Below are 23,841 nucleotides of genomic sequence, written 5' to 3' on the forward strand. Positions count from 1 at the left end.
AGCTTATGAAAGTTATGAAAAGTGTGGGGGCTACATTGAACACACACTGACTCTATGAATCTGTGCTTCATTTATAGCAGTAACAGACATCAGAGATCGCCGCTCTGTAGTAACCGTCCTTCCTTCCCTGTCTCATCTCATCCATGCTGCTCTGTCTTCCTCTCAGTGTGGTTCTCACATGAATCGAGAACAGAATGCAAATGTCCTCTTGCTTTGTGGCTGGGTTTGTTTGAAGTCATGTGTCACGACAGCACCATATGCATACTCGTGTTACAGCACCTGTGCTGGTTATTAACGCAGGTTACAGGGTGTGGGATACACGTCAGATACACAAAAAATCCGAAACAAAAATTCAAAAAACTGTCACAATAAGTTTAAATACACCTATGGCTTGTATTGAAATTATGTAAGCAATTATGATGTATTATGTATCATCAAATATGCCAATACAGATAATTGCCAAATTGATTTTATTGAGCCTATTCATTTTTTGTGCTTTTTCTTTGATTATTCACCAACCTGCAGACTCATATGTCACCAAGGCTGATGTATCAACTGATATTTGGTATTTTTTAAATTATTGTGTTGGTCGATACATTTTTCTTTTTGCACAGTAAGTGCCCTGTTGGTTACCAGTTTACTTGCTTTTTATTAATGTTTTTAACAGCTTCTTTATTTGTGAAAATACTTTAACAAGATTACAGAATCAAGATATGGCTGAAGTATAAAATAAATCTATTTTACAGATTTTTTATATATTTTTTTAAATGATTCCTTTTTTAATTCATTATGTCTAATTCATTAAATATGGAAAATATTTGCAATATACACAATTGCTATTCAAGTGTTATTTACAAATCACACATTTCAGCTTTATATTGACCACTGCCCAACAAAAAATCCATATTGGTCGATCACTAACAACAACATATTATACATATAGAATAAAATTATGGGTAACACTATGGGGACCAATTCTCACTATTAACAAGTTGCTTATTATTACCATATTGGCTGTTTATGTCCTTATAAATCACGTATTCTGCATGGCCATATTCTACATCCCTAATCCTACCCAATACCTAAATTTAACGACTAACTTACTAATTAATAAACAGCAAATTAGTAGTTTATTGAGGCAAAAGTCGTAGTTAATGGTTTGTTAATAGCGACAATTGGACCTTAAAATAAAGTGTGACCAAATTATGATTTGCGATAGTGGGTCTTTTATATATGCAAAGCACTTGTTGAATTTTATATTGTGGCTGAGATTAGTATTTTTTTCTAGCATGTGTTTTAATGGCATTTTGAAAAGCATATTCCAGTATGTCTCTCCCTCACTTTTCGCCATTATGAGCAGTAGCACAGGTCACAATGTGGGACACAGGAATGCAGCAAGGTTAATTAGTTTAGTTTTGCGCTCAACGAACCAAACACCCCTTCATTTCCATCGGCCTGTGAATTGAACGTCAAAAGAAACACACATCCTTTCTTGCAACTCTCATGAATTCAAATGGTTCTCCTGTCACCACTTGTGAATTTCATTAATGAGAGGATCTTTGATTATATATAATTTTAGTCAATGTGTCACTACAAGCATGCTGTTGAACCCAACTTGCTTGAATTGTATTCTCATCACAAATTACGCAGTTTCAGAAAGGGTGTTTGTTAAGCACTTTAGTTTATTACATTTCGGTATTTACACTTTATACCTTTACAAGGTTGTGTTGCGACCTTCAAAGCACCAAGAGAGCTTTCTAGTGTCATTTTAGGTGGAAAAAACAGCTGGATATTTTCATTTTTTGTTTCTCCTTTTATTTAGGAGGTTTGTTTCTTTTCATCTCAGGTGAGTCGAATCAGTCAGTGTGAAGTCGATTGTTTGAATTGTACGGCAACTTCCTAAACCTCTTACTGAGCAATTGAGGATACAGATACGGCTAATTACGGTCGCAGCATGTAGCCGCTTTAAGTAGCTGTGGTGACTGGTTTGTTCCGGTAAACAGACTCCTGGTTGTGAGTAAACGGCACTCTCCACCGCCGCCTGTCTCACCTCACCCCGCGCCACTTCAGAAGCCAACAGAGAGCAGCTGGCTCCGTGTGCCGCCCCTATTATTTATTTATTCACTTTCCACTGATCACACTCAACATACACACACACCCATAAGTAGCAGACATTAAATACTTGGGGGAAGTTGACATATCCTTATTTTCTGACAGTGGACACATGAACAAAGACTTGCACAGCTTTGTACAGTTTTCTGGAGGTCCACTGCTGTTATTCATCAGTTCTCTCTCACTTCTTTCAGGATTGCCTGCTGTGTTCTTCACAGGATGTCTGCTTAAGGGACAGAAGAGAGCAGTCCAGGTCTTTAGCGGTGCTTTTGTAGCCTTTTTCAGCTTTGTGCATCATTGTAATGCATTTTTTAAAGGTCCTACAAAAGCTTTTGAGATTGAGGCATGGTTCACATTAGACAATATTTCTTAAGAAGGACAGATTTGTCAGTAAACAGGCTTCTATTTAAAGAGCAGGGCACCTGTGCGACCCACACTTCAAATCTCATTTCCTTAACTGAGAAGTCAGTTATTGTTTTTTTTCTCTTTTTAGCCAGCTCTGTCAATGATGACTCAGTCAGTAAAATTTGGAAAAGAGTTTATTTCAGTCAGATTGTGTTTTTCTATAATTGTGACAAAGATCACAGAACATTTAATGAGTATTCAATGCAGGAATTCAGATAGGGTTCCCAATTCTGTCCTTGCTATTGTACAGGTGCATCTCAGAAAATTAGAATATGGTGAAAACGTTCTTTTTTTTGTAACTTATTTCAAAAAGTGAAACTTTCATATATTTTAGACTCATTGCATGTAAAGTAAAACACTTCAAAAGTTTTTTTTGTTTTAATTTTGATGATTAGAGCTTACAGCTCATGAAAGTCAAAAAGGAAATGGAAAAGGAAAAGGAAATCAGCATCTCCATAAAGCTTGTCAGCAGATGGAAGCATAAAGTGCTCTAAAATCTCCTGGTAGATGGCTGCATTGACTTTGGACTTGATAAAACACAATGGACCAACACCAGCAGACGTCACGGCAGCCCAAATCATCACTGACTTCGGAAACTTCACACTGACTTCAAGCAGCTCGGGTTCTGTGCCTCTCCACTCTTCCTCCAGACTCCAGACCTTGATTTCCAAATGAAAAGCAAAATTTTAATTTATCTGAAAAGAGGACTTTGGACCACTGAGCAACAGTCCAGTTCTTTTTCTCCTTAGCCCAGGTAAGATGCTTCTGACGATGTTTCTGTTTCAGAAGTGGCTTGGTAGCCCTTTTCCTGAAGACGTCTGAGCGTGGTGACTTGATGCACTGACTCCAGCTTCAGTCCACTCCTTGTGAAGCTCTCACAAGTGTTTGAATCGGCTTTGCTTGACAGTATTCTCAAGCTTGCGGTCATCCCTGTTGCTTGTACACCTTTTCCTACTCAATTTTTTCCTTCCAGTCAACTTTGCATTTAATATGCTTTGATACAGCACTCCTTGAACAGCCACCCCTTTCAGTAATGACCCTCTGTGACTGTGACCTCTCTTTGTGGAGGGTGTCAATGTTCATCATCTGGATCATTGCCAAGTCAGCAGTGTTCCCCATTATTGTGGTTTCAAAGAACAAGAGATACCCCAAATTTATACCGTATGGATGGTCATTTATTGAAACTCAAATGTAAATATTCTAATATTTTGAGATACTGATTTTTGACTTTCATGAGCTGTAAGCTCTAATCATCAAAATTAAAACAAGTGTTTTACTTTACATTTAATGAATCTAAAATATATGAAAGTTTCACTTTTTGAAATAAGTTACAAGAAAAAAATAACTTTTTCACCATATTTTAATTTTCTGAGATGCACCTGTATATTAGAAACTAGTCAAGATGATGAACTAGTCCAACAACCGACTACCTGATTACCCAGAAGGACGATTTGTTCTTTAAAGCATTTTTTTCTGCTTAGTGTGAAGATCTTTAGTTGTTACAGTTTGCAAGGAAGAACTCTCTCATAAAGTTGTTCGCTAACTGCACAAACTGTTTTTGAACACAAAAACGCATCTGAAGTAAAAATCCCCCTAAGAGATAAATCCAACTGGCATCACTCAAACTTGAAACCAGCCGAATTATTCAGCTCAGATAGACTGAGAAACATCAAACATTTTTTAAATCAGAATGCACAATATTTATCTTAGCTAAGACTTCGTCATCGTCTGCCATCATTTCTGATGCTCATTTACACACAGAATTTAAAAAGTTCAGCAAAAACCCAAGCACTTGTACTAATGTTGCCAATGTTTTGCCCCGAAAAGAAAAAATTTGTGGACTACTCATACCATCTTTAAACTGAACAGAAGAACATAATTTCGATGTTACAATCATAATTTGAAGAAAATTTCAAATAACAAGATAGTAAACTCGTATAGTGTGCATCAGGCTTAGGACCAATTAGTCAAGTAATCGTTTAAGCAATTCGTGAATTAGTTGATTTTGAAAATGTGTGTTGCTGTACATCAGTATTGTATGTGCATATAATTTTTAACCTAAAATATACACGTTGATCAAAAAACATAAATGGACATGTTATGCATTAACTAACCTACACAAACACACATGCGCACACAAGTATATTAACTAGTGATGCTCCGATTGATCGGCCGCCGATCATGATCGGTCGATATTGGTTAAAAATAGCTTAATCGGCAACCCCCAAAAGCGCCGATCAAAAAAGCCGATCACGTGACGTAAATAACTTGCGCAACTTTTCTGCATGTGGCGCGCGGGAACACAACAGCAGAGCAGAGCTGGCCAGACAGCAGCAAAATGACTTCTCCTTCTCCCGTCTGGAGGTTTTTCAAAGTGTCAGACAAAGACATAAAATTAGCCATATGCAATACATGTCGTGCTGAAATCCCTCGAGGTGGAATACATCAACGGCATTTTAATACAACCAACATGATTAGGCATCTTCGAACACGCCATACAACAGCTGAATATGCAGAGTATGAGAGACTAAACCAGCCGACGCAAACATCCCCATCCCTCAATCAGCCGACTGTGAGTGATGCCTTTAAAAGACGTGAACCATACAGCCGGGATAGTAAGAGATGGAAAGACATCACGTCCAGAATCATGGAATTCATTTGCCTCGACGAACAACCTCTATCCGTTGTGGAGGATAAAGGGTTCCGTCGCTTGCTAACCTGCCTTGATCCACGATACGACCCCCCAGGCAGGAAATATCTAACTGATGTGTGTCTCCCCGCGTTGTACAAATCCGTGCACACACACATTGACAAGCTTCTGAATGATAGCGTACATATTAGCTTCACAAGCGATATATGGAGTGCAGACGCCTGTCCAATGTCCCTGCTAAGCTTAACAGCGCACTTTATTGACTCAAACTTCAAAAGACACAACATTGTGCTACACTGTCAGGATTTCACGGGGTCACATTCTGCGGAGGCTTTGGTGAACGCATTTAGCGGCATGTTTCAGTCATGGGGGATCCAAAAAGAGAAAATCCACGCAATGTTTTGAAAAATGTCTTTGTTTTGAAAAATGTTAATCTGCCTTATTTGGAAAAGATGGCATACAGTAGCCTTATGTTATCTTGTTTTCTAACTACAATCAAATAAATATTGGTGGTTCTTTAAGATTTTCTTGACTCTAGCATATTTCTACTGATAAAAGATTCCCATTCCCCTGCCATTCTGTGATCGGCAGTGATCGGCAATCGGCAGACCATGATTTTGGTGATCGGTAATCGGTGATCGGCCCCAAAAATGCTGATCGGAGCATCACTAATATTAACCATGCAAACACACACACGCACACACACACAATAACTTATCTTACAAAGACCAGCAGAAGTGCAAACACATGCACACACACGCCGTGTAACCCTAGCTTTACGAAGCAAGCTGTTTTTTTTAAGAAAATCTCTCGGCAATGAGTCACGTCCTACTGTCATGCGTACAATTGAATACAGCACAGGCTATTTTCCAATATGCCAACACAGACACAGAGACAGAATGCTTTCAGTTGTAAATATAGATGATGATATCAGTTAGATCTGAGCTATTTATGTTTTCACAGGAATCTGAAGCTTAAATGCTGACTGATCCATAAATAGCACTTTTCTTGTGTATTTGGTTCATGAGTTCACGTTCATCAGATCCTTTTCAGTGGCAGCTTGCTGTCTGTAATCAAGGGGTTCAAGTTCTTGACTTCAAAGAAATAGTTCAACCAAAAATAAGTATTCTGGCATCATTTACTCTTGCTCATATTATTACAAACCCTTTTAACTTTCTTTCACAAAAAGATCAATTTTGAAGAGCTTCTTCATGCAGTTGAACACTATAATAGTATGATTATATAATAGTATGAACAGTAGTCTGTGTGATTTGTAGACTATATTACATGTATTCCGAAGCCATAAAATTGCTTTTTGTGAAGAACGAACTGAAATTTATTACACACTGATAATCTCTTCCTTCTGAACTGCTGTGACTAGTCAGTGAGTTGTACAGATCAGTCCGATTCATAAAAGGGTCCTTTTCAGACCAAATAGACAGAAGACAGAATAAAATACATTTTTTATGTTTTACTGGTTATAGGAAAAATTTAAAGCCAATCATTTTTTGGGCCAGTGCTGGATGGCTCTAGAGTATGAACGCAGGCATAAAGTCATATTATTGGATGTTTATGTTAAGCTAATGGTAAACAGGTGCTTCACATTAAAAAAATTTAATTTGCAGTGGAAAACTGGAAGAAGTGGAAAACTGGAAGCTGTGGTTGCAAAAACATAAAAAATATATAGTAGTAACATTTTAGGTCTTACTGATTAAACTGAAATTGAAAGCAAAAAAAAGCCATAATTAAATAATATAGGGTACAACGGGGCTAAAGGCACACCTTAAGAAAAAAATGTGCCATTCACTGCACCTAAAATGTATAATTACTGGGAAAATATATAAGTTTGTATTGAACGTTAATGGAGCAACAGATTTTGTGTGAAAATAAATCATTCAAGTAGTTTATTTTTGTTTAAAAATCTTAATAATAAATATATGAGGTGGCAAGAGGGGCCTTTTACCCCACAAACGGGGTAAAAAGCTCACCAGCATGGGGTAAAAGGCACACGGTATTGATACAAATACTTCAGCTAAAATAATGTTTTTTTAAATAATGTCTAAGTTAATACTTGTTCAAAACAATCACTTTAACAAAGTTTGTACTATTTTCTGCTTATTTTGAAAAATAAAAGAATACATTTTTGTTCAATAAATATACTGTCATTAAAATATGTTAATATAAAAAAATAAAAAATATGTTAATATAAAAAATCCTTAAGTCATAGAAGAGACTAAGGAAATGGGCCACATCATAGCACTCCAACCCACAGACAGCCGGTTAAAATGAAAGATTCATCAATGCTGTGGGCATTCCAAGACCCTCTCACACTACAGCAATTATACACAGAAATAACAGGCAGATACACAAGACTCTTCATTTCATTCTTTAATCAAAACTCTGTCAAGGCAGGAAAAGTAACAGCTGTTGGTTAGCACTATTTATGACTTATGTATTATTCATGAGGGGAGCAAGCGAAAGGGAAATGGACCAACAGACTGTTTTAACAGAATCACAAGAGCAACTAACTGTGCCTTTGCATTATACATGCATATATTCAACACAGCAGAGAGACTCCAGTCCCACGTTTTTAGTTTGGATGTATAGTATTAGTGGAATGTATGACCTATATAAAGTGTTGGGAAGGTTATTTTGGAAATGTAATAGGTTACAGATTACAAGTTACACTATTTAAAATGTAATAAGTAGTGTAACTATTTCAATTACTTTATTAAAGTAATGTAACTGATTACATTTGATTACTTTTTCATCACTTTTCTAAATTTCTAACGAAAGTTTTTAATCATTTTGAAACATTTAAAGCAGGTAGGGTCAACCTTACAGTAGTACTGAACACCGATCGCTGTCAGACTTTCAAAATCCTTCATCACTTGAATTAGGATTATACTCATTTAATTTTAAAGCGCAAAATCTTTAGCACAGCTTTTTACTTTGAGAACATTCTGAGGTTAAATACAGATTTAAAATCATAACAAGATATAGTTTATGCGATGATACTGTTCACTAATCTTTGCATAGACAGGAGACACTTGCATCTAACAATGCCTTGAGAAAAAAACAATTAAATCTTATTCTGTGTCTTGAACACTTCAGATGTAACCCCCTTTGTAATCGGTAACATTTTCATAAGTAACTGTAATTTAATTACATTTACATTCATTTTTACATTAACTGTAACATATTAGTTATATTTATTTTGTAATTAAAGGTAACACTTTGTATTATAATAACAAAACATTATGATTGATTACATGCAAGTAACCCTAAGCCTAACCCTAACCATATAGTGAGTACATGTAGTTAATTAATATTACTCAGTACTTAAATGTATAATTACACTGTAATTATAAAAATAAAGTGTAACCTAATTAAATGATGTAATTCCATTACATGTAACTACTTACTCCCCAACACTGCCTATATATATATATATATATATATATATATATATATATATATATATATATTTAATTTAATTAATAAATTACACTTAATTACTGTAATGCCAATTCAATTACAATATTGTATTGTATTTAATTATATATTTATTGCATTAATGAGAGCAAAATTTTTTGGATTGTGCAAGAATTGTGCAGGAAAAATTACTTACTGTCATGAAAATTATGCCATAATGCAAAAAATCTTGACAAATCTTTAAAAAGTAATTAATTTAAGTAATTATCAGTTACATGTATGCTAAGAGAGTGACAACTCCCATAGAACAATATTTATTATTTATTATTTATAAGCAGACCAAGTGTGACAGAGAAAATGGGCTGCAACACCAAACCCACTAAACCCAAACAACAGGGAGCCAAACTTTCCCTTAAGATTATGCAAAGATGCAGCACAGCAGAAAGATACAGGGACAACCACCTCTGCGGGTCGAGACCCCGCGCTTGTTAGCGCACAAAGACGCAGGTGTGACGTAATACCGGCTAGGTGAGATAGGATGACTGCCAGCTCTCTCTATGTCTACAGCCCTGTAATTTAATCTCTCTGTCACAGGGTGCAGTGTATTGTGTGTTTCTTTTGAAAGCGAGCATGGCACAGACAATGCCAAAAATAACTACCACACAAAGCTCTGACAGAAAACGAATGACAGTGGCGGTGCGACAAGGTGGCGGTGGACGGATGAAGTGCTATAATGTTCCAGAAGATGAGAGGGTGATGTTAAGGGGTCTCACTAAATGTGGAAAACCCAAATCTCTCTCAAACACAGATAAAAACACCCACACACAAATACACCTTGAATAATTGCTCTACTTTGTTCTAATATTTTAAAGGTATATAATTAAACCACAGAACACTTTATTATAGTGAATGTAAGAGGTGGTTTCAGACATAGACAGAGGCGTAAATGCAGTGGAGTGATCGTATAGGCAGATTATCATTAACCCGCAGCCTCTATCATACTCAAGCGGGACAATCAGGAGGATTTTACTGCGGGCTGGAGTAATTGGCAGTATTACAGGAGCGTTGGACCTTGATTAACGAGGTATACACCTTACAGTAGTAACCTGACGGTGGTTTAGAAGACTGGAATACATTTGAAGGGGTTATGACACACAGAGCTTGTCAGATGAATGGCTATGGTGAGGGTTTCTTCACAACTTGTGCTTGCACAAAGTGTTGGTAAACATATCAAGCAGGCACTTAATCACCTACGGGGATACTGACATGCTAGAGCTTGAATTTATGACACAGGCCTGTATTTCCCTCAGGAGCAGCTGGTTTAATGAAGGAAATGTAGCCGTATTGATACAACCTCTACGACAACCGATGCTCTTTGAAGATCTCTAGATTAATTGTGCTTTAGGTTTATTACTAGCATGAGATTAGTGAGGTTTTTGGTTGCCAAAGATTTATTTCTCGAGTTCAAAACAACTCAAAAAGAGTTACAAATATGTATAACTTGTTGTGAAGTTCTGAAGTTTAACCAATAAAAAGAGTGTAAAAAATTAGGGCTGCAACTAACGATTATTTTCATAATCGATTGGTTGGCCAATTATTCTTTCAATTAATCGATTAATCTGATTTAAAAAATATTATTTTTATTTTATTGACAAAAAAACACACATATTCCACATTCTGCCCAATGTCCTTCAAACAAACGTGCCAACTGAATGCTATGAAATCATACAGTGTTTAACAATTTCTTAAACCACCTGACATTGTTATCGTCACGGTTTACATCCCCCCGTGTGCAAATGCTAAGGACGCGCTTCGTTAACTGTATAGCGCCATCAGTGAACAACAAACAAATAACCCCAACGGCTTTTTCATCATAGCCGGTGACTTCAACCACGCAAACTTAAAGACAGTCTTGCCAAAGTTCTACCAACATGTGAACTTTGCAACAAGGGGAAACAACACACTGGACTTTGTTTACACAACAGTAAAGAACTCTTACAAGGCTGTACCCCGCCCCCACCTCGGGTACTCGGACCACATCACTGTTATGCTAATCCCAGCATATAGACCACTTCTCAAACTGTGGCATCAAAAATGCAAAACGGTCATATGCTAAAAAAATCAACAATCACACGGAGCCTGTGGCAAGCCATTCAGACCATCACTGACTACAAGCCCCCGCCACAGGCCTGTGATGAGGACACATCCCTCCCCGATGCACTCAACCACTTTTATTCACGGTTTGAAATGCAGAATGACACACCTGCACAAAAACTGCACACACCTCCCAACGACCGGGCGCTCTGTCTGTCTCCAGCCGACGTAAGGAAGACCCTATCTAGGATTAACCCACGCAAGGCTGCGGGTCCTGACAACATACCTGGCTGTGTTCTGAGAGACTGTGCTGCACAGCTGACAGATGTGCTTACAGATATCTTCAACACCTCGCTGAGCCAGGCAGTCGTCCCAAATCCACAACAATCATACCGGTACCAAAGAAATCACCTGTGTCCTGTCTAAATGACTACCTTCCCATAGCACTGACTCCAATCATGATGAAGTGCTTTGAGAGGCTAGTCATGCACAACATCAAAACCACCCTCCCAAACACACTCGACCCGCTCCAGTTTGCATACCGTCCAAACCGCTCTACGGACGATGCAATTTCCTCCACCCTCCACCTGGCTCTTACCCACCTAGAAAATAAAGACTCCTATGTTAGAATGCTGTTCATTGACTGCAGCTCGGCATTCAACACAATAATCCCACAACAGCTCATAAATAAACTAAACCTGCTGGGCCTTAACAATTCCCTGTGTAATTGGATCCTGGACTTTCTAACCGGAAAGACCTCAGTCAGTCCGTGTCGGCCACAACACCTCGAGCACTACCACACTGAGCACAGGTGCCCCACAAGGCTGTGTGCTCAGCCCGCTGCTCTTCACACTGCTGACCCACGACTGCACTGCCAAGTTCAGCTCCAGCCACATCATCAAGTTTGCTGATGACACAACAGTGGTAGGTCTCATCAGCAACAACGATGAAACGCACTACAGACAGGAAGTGGCAGAGCTGGCTGAATGGTGTGGCACCAACAATCTGTCCCTCAATGTGGAGAAGACAAAGGAGGTTGTGATGGACTTCAGGAGAAACTCCGTTGACCACCCCCCACTGACCATCGACAGCTCGACTGTGGAGAGAGTCAGCACCACTAAATTCCTGGGGGAGCACATCACAGAGGATCTCACCTGGACCACCAACACCATGTCACTCTCCAAAAAGGCACAACAGCGCCTACACTTTCTCCTCCGGCTGAAAAGAGCAAGTCTCCCTCCACCCATCCTCACCACATTCTACAGAGGCACCATTGAGAGTGTGCTGACCAGCTGCATCACTGTCTGGTACGGGAACTGCAGTGCTGCTGACCGCAAGACCCTCCAGCGGACAGTGAACACAGCTGCAAAGATCATCGGTGCCCCTCTCCCCTCCATCCTGGACATTTTCCTTACACGATGCTCCAGCAAAACCAACAGCATCGTGAAGGACTCCACCCATCCCTCCCACAGTCTCTTCCAGCTCCTACCATCAGGAAGACGGTACCGGAGCATCAGAGCCCGCTCCGCCAGACTGCTCAACAGCTTTTTCACCCAGGATGTGAGAGCCCTGAACTCAAATCACCCCGCCCCCCTCTGAAACCCCAGGTAAAGCCCTAACTCCTGAAACTCCTGAAATAAGTTGGTACAGCAATTAAATAGTGCATTCAATATTTTGAAATGTTTAGATTTAATTTTACAACTACATGTTTAAGTTTTATCCAACCTTGTTGCTGCTGTAGTTTTGTTAGTCTGAATTTTAGCTCTATTTTGACATCGGCTCGTCAGAAGATTCATTCCGTTGCCACTGTCAATCATAGCAGTGACTCGCGGCATTATTCACTCGCTTAAATTTAACATTCGTGTTTGTCATCCCTGAAAAGTTATACGTGGACGTTTGGTCCTCTTACACAAACAAAACTTTTCTCCAAATTGTGAATGGATTATGTAGAGAAACTGAGCAAAGAGCGCTCCCTTATGGCACAGTACAGTTGACCGGAAATGACTGAGCTGGCTTATCCAAAACCAGGAAGTAATCGTGCATATGGTCAATTGTCTCCCTCTCTGTGTTCCGTCTGTCTGACGCGTGTGCACGCGCCCGCCGCTCATTCGTTTTTTTTAACTTAACACAGCCTGTCACGACAGACCTTTATGCAAAATTGGAAATGCTCGCGTGAATTTGTGACATTTTTAGATAAGGATATGACCGTAAACTGAATGTTTTTGGGCTGAGGACGCACACGCATCTGTCAAAGCGCCTGCAGGGCAAGCCATTACGCTAATGCATTAACTTAAAAATAAAGACTTATCATGTTTTGGGCTCATTCTGTTTCCTCCACTATTTTTAGATGAATTTTTTTTGTCCATAGAAATGCATTATTCAGTGCTGTGATTTGAGTAACCAGCTGGAGTTGGACGTGCACTGTGGGCAGACCCGACTAATCGATAATGAGAATCGTTGTCGATGATTTTCATAATCGATAATAATCAAAAACAAAAAATAACTCTAGGGCTGCAACAAACAATTATTTTGATAATCGACTAATCTAACGATTATTAGAACGATTAATCGACTAATCGTTGATTATTTCACTGATTAATCAGTAGACATCGACTGATTATTCAGCTTTTGCAATGTTGAGTTATGCATATTCTAACAAATATATAACGCCAATCACTTCAGCTTTTGAAAGTCATATTATGTAATTACAATTATTATGCAATTAATTTATGCAGATACGTATATATATTTGGCACACAAAATAGATGACGGACAGAGGAACTCATTCACCATGTAATTAGCCTTCCTGATAACGTTCGGGGTTCAGACACACTCTCTCTGTTTAAATCTAGATTAAAGACACATCTCTTTAGCCAAGCATTCACATAAACCATCTTATAATCTTGCACTGCAGTTATATCTGATCAAATGTACATTATTATTATTCTTCAGCCTGGGTTGAACAAATCATGTTTGCTTAGATGGAACAGCAGCTACGCTAATTATGTCTCTATTTGTTTCTCTGTTTCTGCCAGAAGCTTCAGTCTGGATCCAACCCTTAAATGATCTGAGATGACCGAACACCTGAGAAATGATGATGCCAATGCTCAGACAACATACAGAATTACCAAATTTTGCCATAAGTTAAATATATTAAGGTTCTGCAATATATAAATATATTGTGGAAACTTAATTTCCTGTTGAGCTGCTTTGCAACAATTTGTATCGTAAAAAGCACTATACAAATAAATTTGAAACTTGAGTTTAGGGCTGCAACAACTAATCGATAAAATCGATTATTATCGATTATGAAAATCATCGACAACGATTCTCATTATCGATTAATCGGGTCTGCCCACAGTGCACGTCCAACTTCAGCTGGTTAGTCAAATTACGGCACTGAATAATGCATTTCTATGGACAAAATGGATCTAAAAATAGTGGAGGAAACAGAATGAGATTCTGCCGGAGAAGCACGTGATCCAAGCTGCCCAAAACATGATAATTCTTTATTTTAAGCTTTAAGTTAATGCATAAGAGTAATGGCTTGCCCTGTCAGGCGCTTTGACAGATGCGTGTGCGTCCTCAGCGCAAAAACGTTCAGTTTACGGTCATATCCTTATCTATAAATGCCACAAATTCACGCGAGCATTTCCATTTTTGCATAAAGGTCCGTCCTGACAGTCTGTGTTAAGTTTAAAATACCGAATGAGCGCCGGCGCGGCGGGCGCGCGCACGCGCGTCAGACGGACAGAACACAGTAGAGAGGGAGACAATTAATAGGCTTTTCAGCGCAAACATATCCATTGTGCTGAATTATCTGTTGTTGAAAGTTAATTTAAGGTTTAAAATAAATTAAAATATTTTATGAGAGTAGGAACTTTAAAGGGATAACAGCGTGTAATTGTCTGTCTGAATATAAACATGAGACGCTCCATAACGGCCTTTTACAGGATAAAGAAATGACGAGGTGACTGTGATCAAAGTAGTTCCTGCAGAACATTACTCTTACCTGTTGGTTAACACTGAGTTTGTGTTTTTATTCGTCTTTATTATTATCTTTATTATTTTAATTTTTAATAGAGGTTTAAACTATATTAAATTTTTACAATGCTTAACAAATTTATGTAAGTTTTTTAACAATGTGTTTATATTACAGCTTAGACATTCTCATTACTTACTGTCACATGACACATACATATAGGGCCTTGGGGGTGGGCACACTGAATGGCATCCGGAGGGCGGTCTGTTCATTCAGCCTTCCCTCTGGTGCCAGTGCCCACTTCTCAATTTTAAGTTGCACATAGACATTGAGGGCTCTAGGGAGGGGACGAGCTGACACAAGCTTGTGGAGGGTGCCCCTCCCCTGTTTTAAAGCACCCCTGTTTTAAAGCACCTTAGAACAACACACACCAACACTACATTTGAGCGGGTGAGGTGAAGCATGGGGTCTCTTTTTTTTTTTTTTTTTTTTTATCTCACACCCCTGTTCTCTGTTCTCTGTCCGGGGCCGGGGGCTGCGAGGATGAGCTGGCCGCCCGGTCGGGGTCTGGGCTGGTGGTCTTCTCTGCTGCTGCGGGGACCGGGGTGGTCTTCCTGTCCCCACGCCAGAGCGAAGGGGGTTCAGCTCCGGGATCGGGCGCTGATTACCCCTCTGGGGGTGGTGGTGCCTGGATCTAGGAGTATAGAGTGCATATAGGGAGTGTGAGTGTGGGTACCATGTCCATTTTTGTGTGTCTACATGTGGGGCGAGGGTGAGAATATTCGTTGCGTGCATGAGGGTGGGAACGTATGCTTGTGTATATGTGTGCTTGTTCGTCTACGTCTATGTGTCAGGTCGGGCCTTAGACTCCACCTCACTCATCATCTCAGTCGACCCCCACCCCACCACCATGCCCTGCCGGTGGAGGATGCCGCCGGTGCTTTGGTGGTTTCTCGCGCCGGGGCAGGATGCTCGGGTGAGCGCTGGCCCACTCTCGGCGGTCGCTTGGCGGGGCCTGGCCCTACTGGCCTTGCTGGGCCCCGGTTGGGGGGTGGGGGGCCCTTGGATCTCCGGGCCCAGGGCTCGGTCTGCCCTGGTGTGGTCGGCTGCCGGCGGAGCCTGCGGGCTTGCCGCCACGGCACCCTGGGGTGTCTACACTGTGGCTGTCGGATGTCCCACCTTCGGGCTCTCCTCTGCCCTTTTCTGGGTGGGGGCCGCAGTTGTCCCTGCGGTGGTTCCCCTGGGGGTCCCGTGCCCTGGGGGGCCTCCGGATGTTTGGGGCCTGGGTCTCTTCCATGCCTGCTTCATGCCTTGCGGGATGGGGCTGTTGTTCCCCACACACACACTATTAAACATTTACATGGAGGAACCTTATGAACACAAGCGCGCTCACACACACAGGTGTACACTCAAGCATTCACATTGGTGTAAGAACGGGTGCTCACAGACACACATTGTTCTGATCTGCTGTTGCTTCAAAACTTATTTTGTAATATTAGTTATGCGTGTTGCTCAATAACATTTAACATTTAGAATTTATTGTGATTCATACAGATGTTGGTTGTTGCTGCAGTTTCTCTGATGTTGTGTCTTCTGTTGTGTCTTCTGTTGTTTTCTCTTTTTGTCAGCAGGTATCGAAGCAAATTGTCTGTTTTCTTTTTTGTTTTGTTTTTTTCCTCTCTCTCTCTATCCCCCATTCTCTTTTTTTTTCCTCTCTCTCTCTCCCCCCCTTCTCTGTTGACTTTATCCACAATTTTTTTTTTTTTTTTATTATTATTTTTATTTTTATTATTATCATTATAATTATAATTATTATTTTTTTATTATTATTATTATTATTATTATTATTATTATTTTTTTTTTTATTTTTTTTCTCTCTCTTGTTTTCTCTGTCCCCTGGTCTTGTCGGTCATAGTATGGTTAAATAAAAGGGTATATAAAATTTAATTAATTAATTAATAAAAAAAAAAAATTATATTGAAAAAAAAAAAAAAAAAGGCTGTGAATGATGATAGCATAACTACACATACGTACTGTCATGTGTTATCTGTGTTACTGACAGGCCAAAAAAAAAAAAAAAAAAAAAAAAAAAAAAAAAAAAAACAATGTGTTTATGTAAGGTTTGTGCCACTGCTGCTCTAAAGTAACAGTATTGGTGATAACCAAAATCATTTTTCGGCTTTCTGTACTGGTTAGTACTCCAATATGTGTAAGCTCTTTAGTAACAGTAGTAGGCTGTTTTTAATGCTATAATATCATTATTGCTGTTATCTATGAAAGAAAACCAGAGCACTTATTTTTTTTTATTTTTTTTATTTGAGTATTTTTTTTTCGCGATACCCAATTGCAGTCAAAAAGTACATAAACAATACCAGCAAGAATGCAAGCTGTTATGAGGACATTTTTTATTATTATGTCCAATAAATGACAATAACATTTTTAAATTTAAACAAATTTTTGACAAATTTCTAAAATATGTTTTCTCTTTATTATGATAAGTGGTCTAATAAATTAAGCACTGTATGTTTTCATAGCATTCAGTTGTCACGTTTGTTTGAAGGACATTGGGCAGAATGTGGAATAGTGGTTTTTTTGGTCAATATTTTTTTAATCCGATTAATCGATTAACCGAAAGAATAATCGGCCAACTAATCGATTATCAAAATAATCGTTAGTTGCAGCCCTACTTGAGTTACTTTTCTTATTGAAGCAATTTGAATTCTTTATATCAGTTCCTTAACCCAAGCACACACTCCATACATCACTACAAACTCGCCTGAAAAACACCAGCATAACAGAAAGTGTTTTAAAATACCAACATAACAGAACATTAGACATTAATGAGTCTCTCTATTTTCTCATCTTGTTAAAAATGCATAAAATAACACTTTATTTTAACATTTTCTCTCCCCATATCCACTACCGTGCAAAGCATGATGGGAAGTGAACTACTTAATTGTAACAAGTTCTCTCAAAATAAAAACATCGAATTAAGCCAAAGAGTAACCGTTTCAAGTCAGTTTAACATGATGCAAGAAACTTGTTCAAAGTACCTAGAAGGCAAATCATTTCACTCGGCGGTCATCTTTGAAACGCCTCTCGGTCATGCAAGCGCAGCTCCTATCTCTTTGAATGGGGAAACATCAAATTCTCAAAAACTATTCACCAAGCTTATGATTAAATTTCAAATTTGAAATCACCAATGAAATCTGACTACAACGATATTCAGGGATTGTACTATATAACATTTAACAACCTGAAGTAACATTGACTTGTCAAAAAAATTATATTAAATTATATGAAAGATATTGTAAAAATATCTGGGCCCGTATTCATGAAAAATCTTAGTTCTAAGAGTTGCTCCTAGTAACAAAATTCTAAGAAAATTCTTAGAAATGTGGGTGTTTCCTCTTATAATTAAAGAAAAGATCCTAGTAAAGAAAAAAGTAATTCAGAAAGCATCTTAACCCTTAAAAGAGGTCTTAAGGTCCAAAATTGTTAGGAGTACAGACGAGGACTTTTAAGGGGCTTAAGAGTTTCTTTAGCAGTGGAGAAAATGGACGAAACATGAAGAGGGAGAAGAAATGTGTTGCACACAATGCATGACAGTGAGTTAATAAGACGCTACACATTAGATCGTGCAGGGATCATGTTTGTGACCGATCTTATTAGAGACACGCTAACATCTCCGACACCTGAAATGTCATAGCGTGAAAAATGGACGTAATCACTACATTAACATATTTGGCAACTGGAAAAATGCAACTATGCAGCAGTGATGATTTGTGTCTGTTACAGCACTTATTATGTCGCTGTTCATTTCCTATAAAATACGCTAAGTATGACAGCATGGTAAATAAAAAATAAAGAATATATATACATATATAATGTGTGTGTGTGTGTGTGTGTGTGTGTGTGTGTGTGAGAGAGAGAGAGAGAGAGAGAGAGAGAGAGAGTACGGTAAAACAGGAAAAATTACAAGTGAAGGCTTATAATAAACCCTACTCTTAAAACGCTCTTTTATTTCCTTCTTGGACAACAAACCAATCACAGACTTCAAAAGACTGTGTCATAGCTAGCAACAGGGTCAGCCCCGCCTCCTCACTAAGATAAAAGTTTTTGTCTTTTCCTTGCTCAGAGTTGCTCTCAGATTGAATCACTTTTAAGCTAAATTTTTAAGCTTAATTAGCAGCTCTCTAAAAGGATTCTTAGAATCTTTAGGAATACGGACCCTGATATTTTAAAAGACTTTTTGACCTTGACACAGTCATAAAGGTCTGCATCACTTCACTGCATCATAGCTGTGCAAGTAGATAAACACTATCACAAAACTTTGCCCTGCAAACTCAACACTTTTGTTCCCCTCAAGCGTGGAGATAAAAAAAATAAAAATCAATTTACAGAAATGGCAATGAGAGATATCAAGACAATCTCCCTCACTCAGCGAGATCTGGGCCCAAAACGATGTGGAGGCCTGCTGGGGCTTTAAATAACTCTCTTGATCTGTATTTTGTATGGGGCTACAGGTTTTTTTAATGCCTAGGTTGAGTAACAGTGCAGATTATGTTGCAAAGGTTATGCGACATGAGACAACGTCAATGTCTTCTTTTTATTTATTGTGCAAGTACATGTAAATAAATTTTGAGATGACTGTTTATTTACATTGTCAACTTAAACAGTAGATTACTAAATGATCTTAAAATAATAACGAATGCTTTCATAAGATTCAATAAAAGATTTAATAAAAAATCACGGCATAACATAACATCACAGTAATAAAAATGATAAATTAACATTATGTCACATCAAAATGTACTTAAAAGTAGACCTTTTTTACTATGCAAAAATAAAATGTCTTCTTTTATTAATTAGATTTTGGGGTGAAATAAGACCCAGACATGTTTTGGTAAAATTCACCCTTTTATATCATGACATTACAATAAAATCTGAAATAATTATTTCCCTTTTTAGTTTGAGACTTCTTGTTGGTATTTCATGTCAACTGATCACACTAATAATCTTCCCCTTTTCTGTAGCTCTTAAAAATGTTCTGCATGTTTTAAACACATTGATGATATTTAAGAGCTCTGCCAGAAGGGAACATTAGCAGTGAATGACAGCTTAAATTTCAGTCTTATTCCGCATACAGACTATCACAAGTCATGAGAATTACAAAAAAAACAAAGACTAATACTGGTGCGGAATAACATAACAACATGAAGCTAAGGATGTGCTGATCAAATTTTCACATTTAGTGAACTAAACTTCAACTAGTCTAATCCCTATAGCATTACAGTTCCAGTTTACAATAATAGATGTCAGTCTGAAGTCTGGCCTCATGCTACACGTCAAGTAATATTACACTGGATGACTTGTACAAGACCTTGTTTTGAAATCAGACAGGTTTTATTTTGAGAGAAGATAAAACATATATGACTGCACAATGTTACACTATAATAGTGGGGGTATCTGGGTGAATGAGCACAAACATTGAAGAAAATCGACAGAGACAGAACAGAAACGCAGAGCGAGAGAAACAGAGAATGTAAACACACAAAGAGAAAGAGAATGTAAAACAGAGCAAGAAGAAAAAAACGCCCCAAAAAATTGCATGTCGCCATTGATGTAAAGCACTGTTTCTTCCATCACAGCTCTGCAAAATATATAAACATATTTTAGCCTAGTTTTGAACTTCTAAATTGTATGCAACGACAGAGAAAGACTGGTCATTGTAAAATGGTATATTTGCAATAATTACAATTTTCTATTGCATTATCCTCACTGAATGTAAACAAAAGAAATGTTTGATTAATGTGGCTCTTTTTAACAAATCATTCAAACTGAATCAGTCCAAATCAAACACAGGAGTCATTTTTCTGAATCAAAGATTGTATCAGTCAGACAACTCACTTCTTCATTAAACTGGTATGAATGAAAATGATTCATCATTGCTTTCAAAAAGAACCCGTACAACAGTATCAATCATCCATGTAAAAATGCTAATTAAAACGTTTGTGAGCTTTCAATCTAATTTCTAGTCTAATTACTGAAAAAAGTTATTTATATGAAGTCAAGACACATGTATTTATATAGAGCTTTATACAATACAGCCTATTAAACAAAAAACAATGTAAAATTCATCAGCTATGAAATTAATTCAGCTCAATTTAGTTCAGTATTGTTTCAGTTCAGTTTAATAGCGTCAATATTGCAAAGTTAGTGTCATTATCCAGCTAAATTCAGTTCAATCTTTATTCTCATCTGATAATATAACTAAATATAATTGTCTTTTAAAGGGGTCATATGATGCGATTTCAAGTTTTCCTTTCTCTTTGGAGTGTAACAAGCTGATTGTGCATAGATAAGATCCCTGAAGTTGCAAAGACTAAAGTCTTAAAACCAAAGAGATATTCTTTATCAAAGTTAAGACTCTGCCATGCCCCCCTAAAACGGCTCATTCAAACACGCCCCCACATGTCTACATCACGATGTGGAAATATTTGCGTAATGCCGCCCAAATGTTCACGCAAAGAGAGAAGGCATGGTTTAAGTAACGCTGTGTGTTTCTAGGCAAAAGCAAAAGCACTTTACTTTGCCTTCCGAAAGTAGATGCATTTAGGAATCATTAAGATTACTTACAACAGAACAGCACAACCCAGATGTTATCACAACTAATTTTATGGACAACCGTTTTGGGAACATAGGAGAGGAGGTAATTCTGACTTTGCTATGACAATCTGGCGCTTCTGAATCAGCGACTGTAAATAAGTTTTGTTATTAGTTTAAGTATTTGCTATTGACTGTTCAAATGCAGAGTTTTGAGAGTTGTGTGTGTGTGTGCGCGTGTGTGTGTGTGAGAGAGAGAGAGAGAGAGAGAGAGAGGGTCACATCAGCTATCTTAATCGCGGCTTGTGTGCAAATACATACGAGCATCATCACTGTCTTTCATGCGACTTTGTTCCCCTTTCGGGCTTGAACTGATGGTAAAACTAAGGACATTATTAACTGTCTTTACTTTTATTTTGAAAGCTGAAGCTCGTGATTATGGAAAGGGGCGTTACATTTCCGACAAGAGCTTGTGGTGTTCGGCTAATCCCAATGCACTGTGCCAGCTGGCCAGCTGGCCAATCAGACTGCGCTTGTCGGAAGGAGGGACTTTGTAGAAAACTAAGCGTTTGAGAGAGGCGGGGCATAGAGGACCTACAATAATGTACAGTATTTGAAAAATAATGTGTTTTTTGAACATTAAAGCAACTCAACATATTCTGTTACACCAAATACACCAAATAATGATCTTTAAAAAAGCATCATATGAACCCTTTAAACCCAAGATGACAACATCTAGTTAAAGCGTTTAAGATTTTAGTCCTAATAGATAACAAACTGCAATTAACATAGTGTTTTTTAAATTAAAAAAATATTGTTGTTAGGCCCATATTCTTGAAAGGGGGTTACTGTCACTACAAATCCAAAATCCTGTAGGAAACACTGCCGTAAAGACAAATCTATACAGCTCATTGTCTTTTAATGTGTTTCCAATAGATTAAGTCAGGAAATCCCTATTTACTCCATTGAGAAAGTCCTGCCCAAAGAGGCTTATGCACACTGTGCCACCTCCGCTTAGCAGCCCAGAGTCAAGCCCGTGGGCAAAGCCTCAACTAATCAGCTGGTGGGCCTGAATTATGCAGCAGATCCTGAAGACACTCGAAAACAAAGTGCTTCATGGTAAATGCATTTCTCTTGATTTGCGATGAATTGCTTGGCATGAGCGGCTGATAGAGGTTTTATTGATACTTGTGTGATGCCTGAGGTCTCAGAGGCAGGAATGACTCATAGTGTTGTGCAAGAAACACGGGAGCATCTCCTTTGGAACTGCGTTATAGGTGTGATGTTTTTCTCTATGTCTTAACAGCGTTCTTCACACCAACAGATCCAGACTAAGGGGTGAAATCTTGTCGTTATCACAACTGTACTTGAGAACTCAATGATCAAGCATTAAAAGCGATAGTTCACACCCTGTACAAAAAAACATTGACAAATGCAGGGAAGGAACTGCATGTTGCCGCAGGAGGATTTGATCAATTTGCATTCACTCTGCCATGTATCTGTATAAGAGGTCCAACTCCTGCTGCAGAAAACATCCCCCAAACCATGAAAGTTCTTCCTCCACTTTTCACTGACATCTTTACGCACTTGGGCTTCAATGTTTCCCAAGTTTGTCAACAAACATAATGTTTCCCATTATGGACACAAAAAAATTAAACTTGCTTTCATCACTGAAGTGAACTTTGGACCAGTTCTCCTCTCTCTCCATACAACATGATGCTCAGCTAAGGTTAGTCTAGCCTTTTGATTCTTTGTGCTGATGAAAGGTTTGGTCACTGCAGAGTGGGTTTTCAGTCCAAATTTTCTTAAAGGTTGAGACACTGTATGCCGAGACAGATTCTTACCATGTTCAGCGCTGAATTGGCGAGCAATTCCAGCTGCAGTGCTGAACCGCTTGCCCATTGCGATTCTCTGAATTATCCTGTCCTCTCGTGCATGTGTCTTTTGTGGACGACCAGCCTTTTTAGGGGACTTGAATGAGTTAGTGACATTGTAAAGATGCAATTTTCTAAAAATCACAGATTTGGAACAACCAGCTTCTCTTGCTATGGCTGTTATTGGCCTTCATCTGGACAACCTGCTGTCGGAGGGTTTCAGTCACTAGAACGGCTCACCTTCTTGCAAAGTCAGTGAAAACTAGAAAGTCTGTCTGAATCAAAGATTGTGTCAGTCAGACAACTCGCTTCACGTTAAATCCATGTATATGAGAAGTAGAGAGTTCCTTTGAGATAATATCCAACAAATACACAGTACAGGTTCATCTGTCCATTGTGTGAAGAGGATTCCAACGGTTGAATAGCCATTTTTTTGCTGCCGTGAGAGCAGCTAACAGTAAAAATCTTTGTTGGACGGACAAGGTGAAGTCCCAAAAGTCATTCATGAACAAATTATGCAGAGTCGAACATATCTCATTACCCAACAAATACGATAGGTCCTGTGGGAGCTGAGTCCAAAAAGGTGAGAGAGAGGGGCACTCCCAAAAAAAATTCAAAAACGTGGCTAAAACTCCTTGGGAACAGAGATTACACTTAGGAGAAGATGACAGATTCGTATAAAA

General features: G+C 38.5%; 1 protein-coding gene across 3 annotated transcripts in view; it reads right to left on the reverse strand.

Moving 5' to 3' along the window:
* Positions 1 to 23,841, reverse strand: part of LOC306877705 (oxysterol-binding protein-related protein 3-like) — an 87,985-nt gene that overhangs the window by 45,198 nt on the left and 18,946 nt on the right. The window lies entirely within an intron of this gene.

Source organism: Barbus barbus (assembly GCF_936440315.1).
Source record: "Barbus barbus genome assembly, chromosome: 12".
NCBI classification, from domain to species: Eukaryota; Metazoa; Chordata; class Actinopteri; order Cypriniformes; family Cyprinidae; genus Barbus; species Barbus barbus.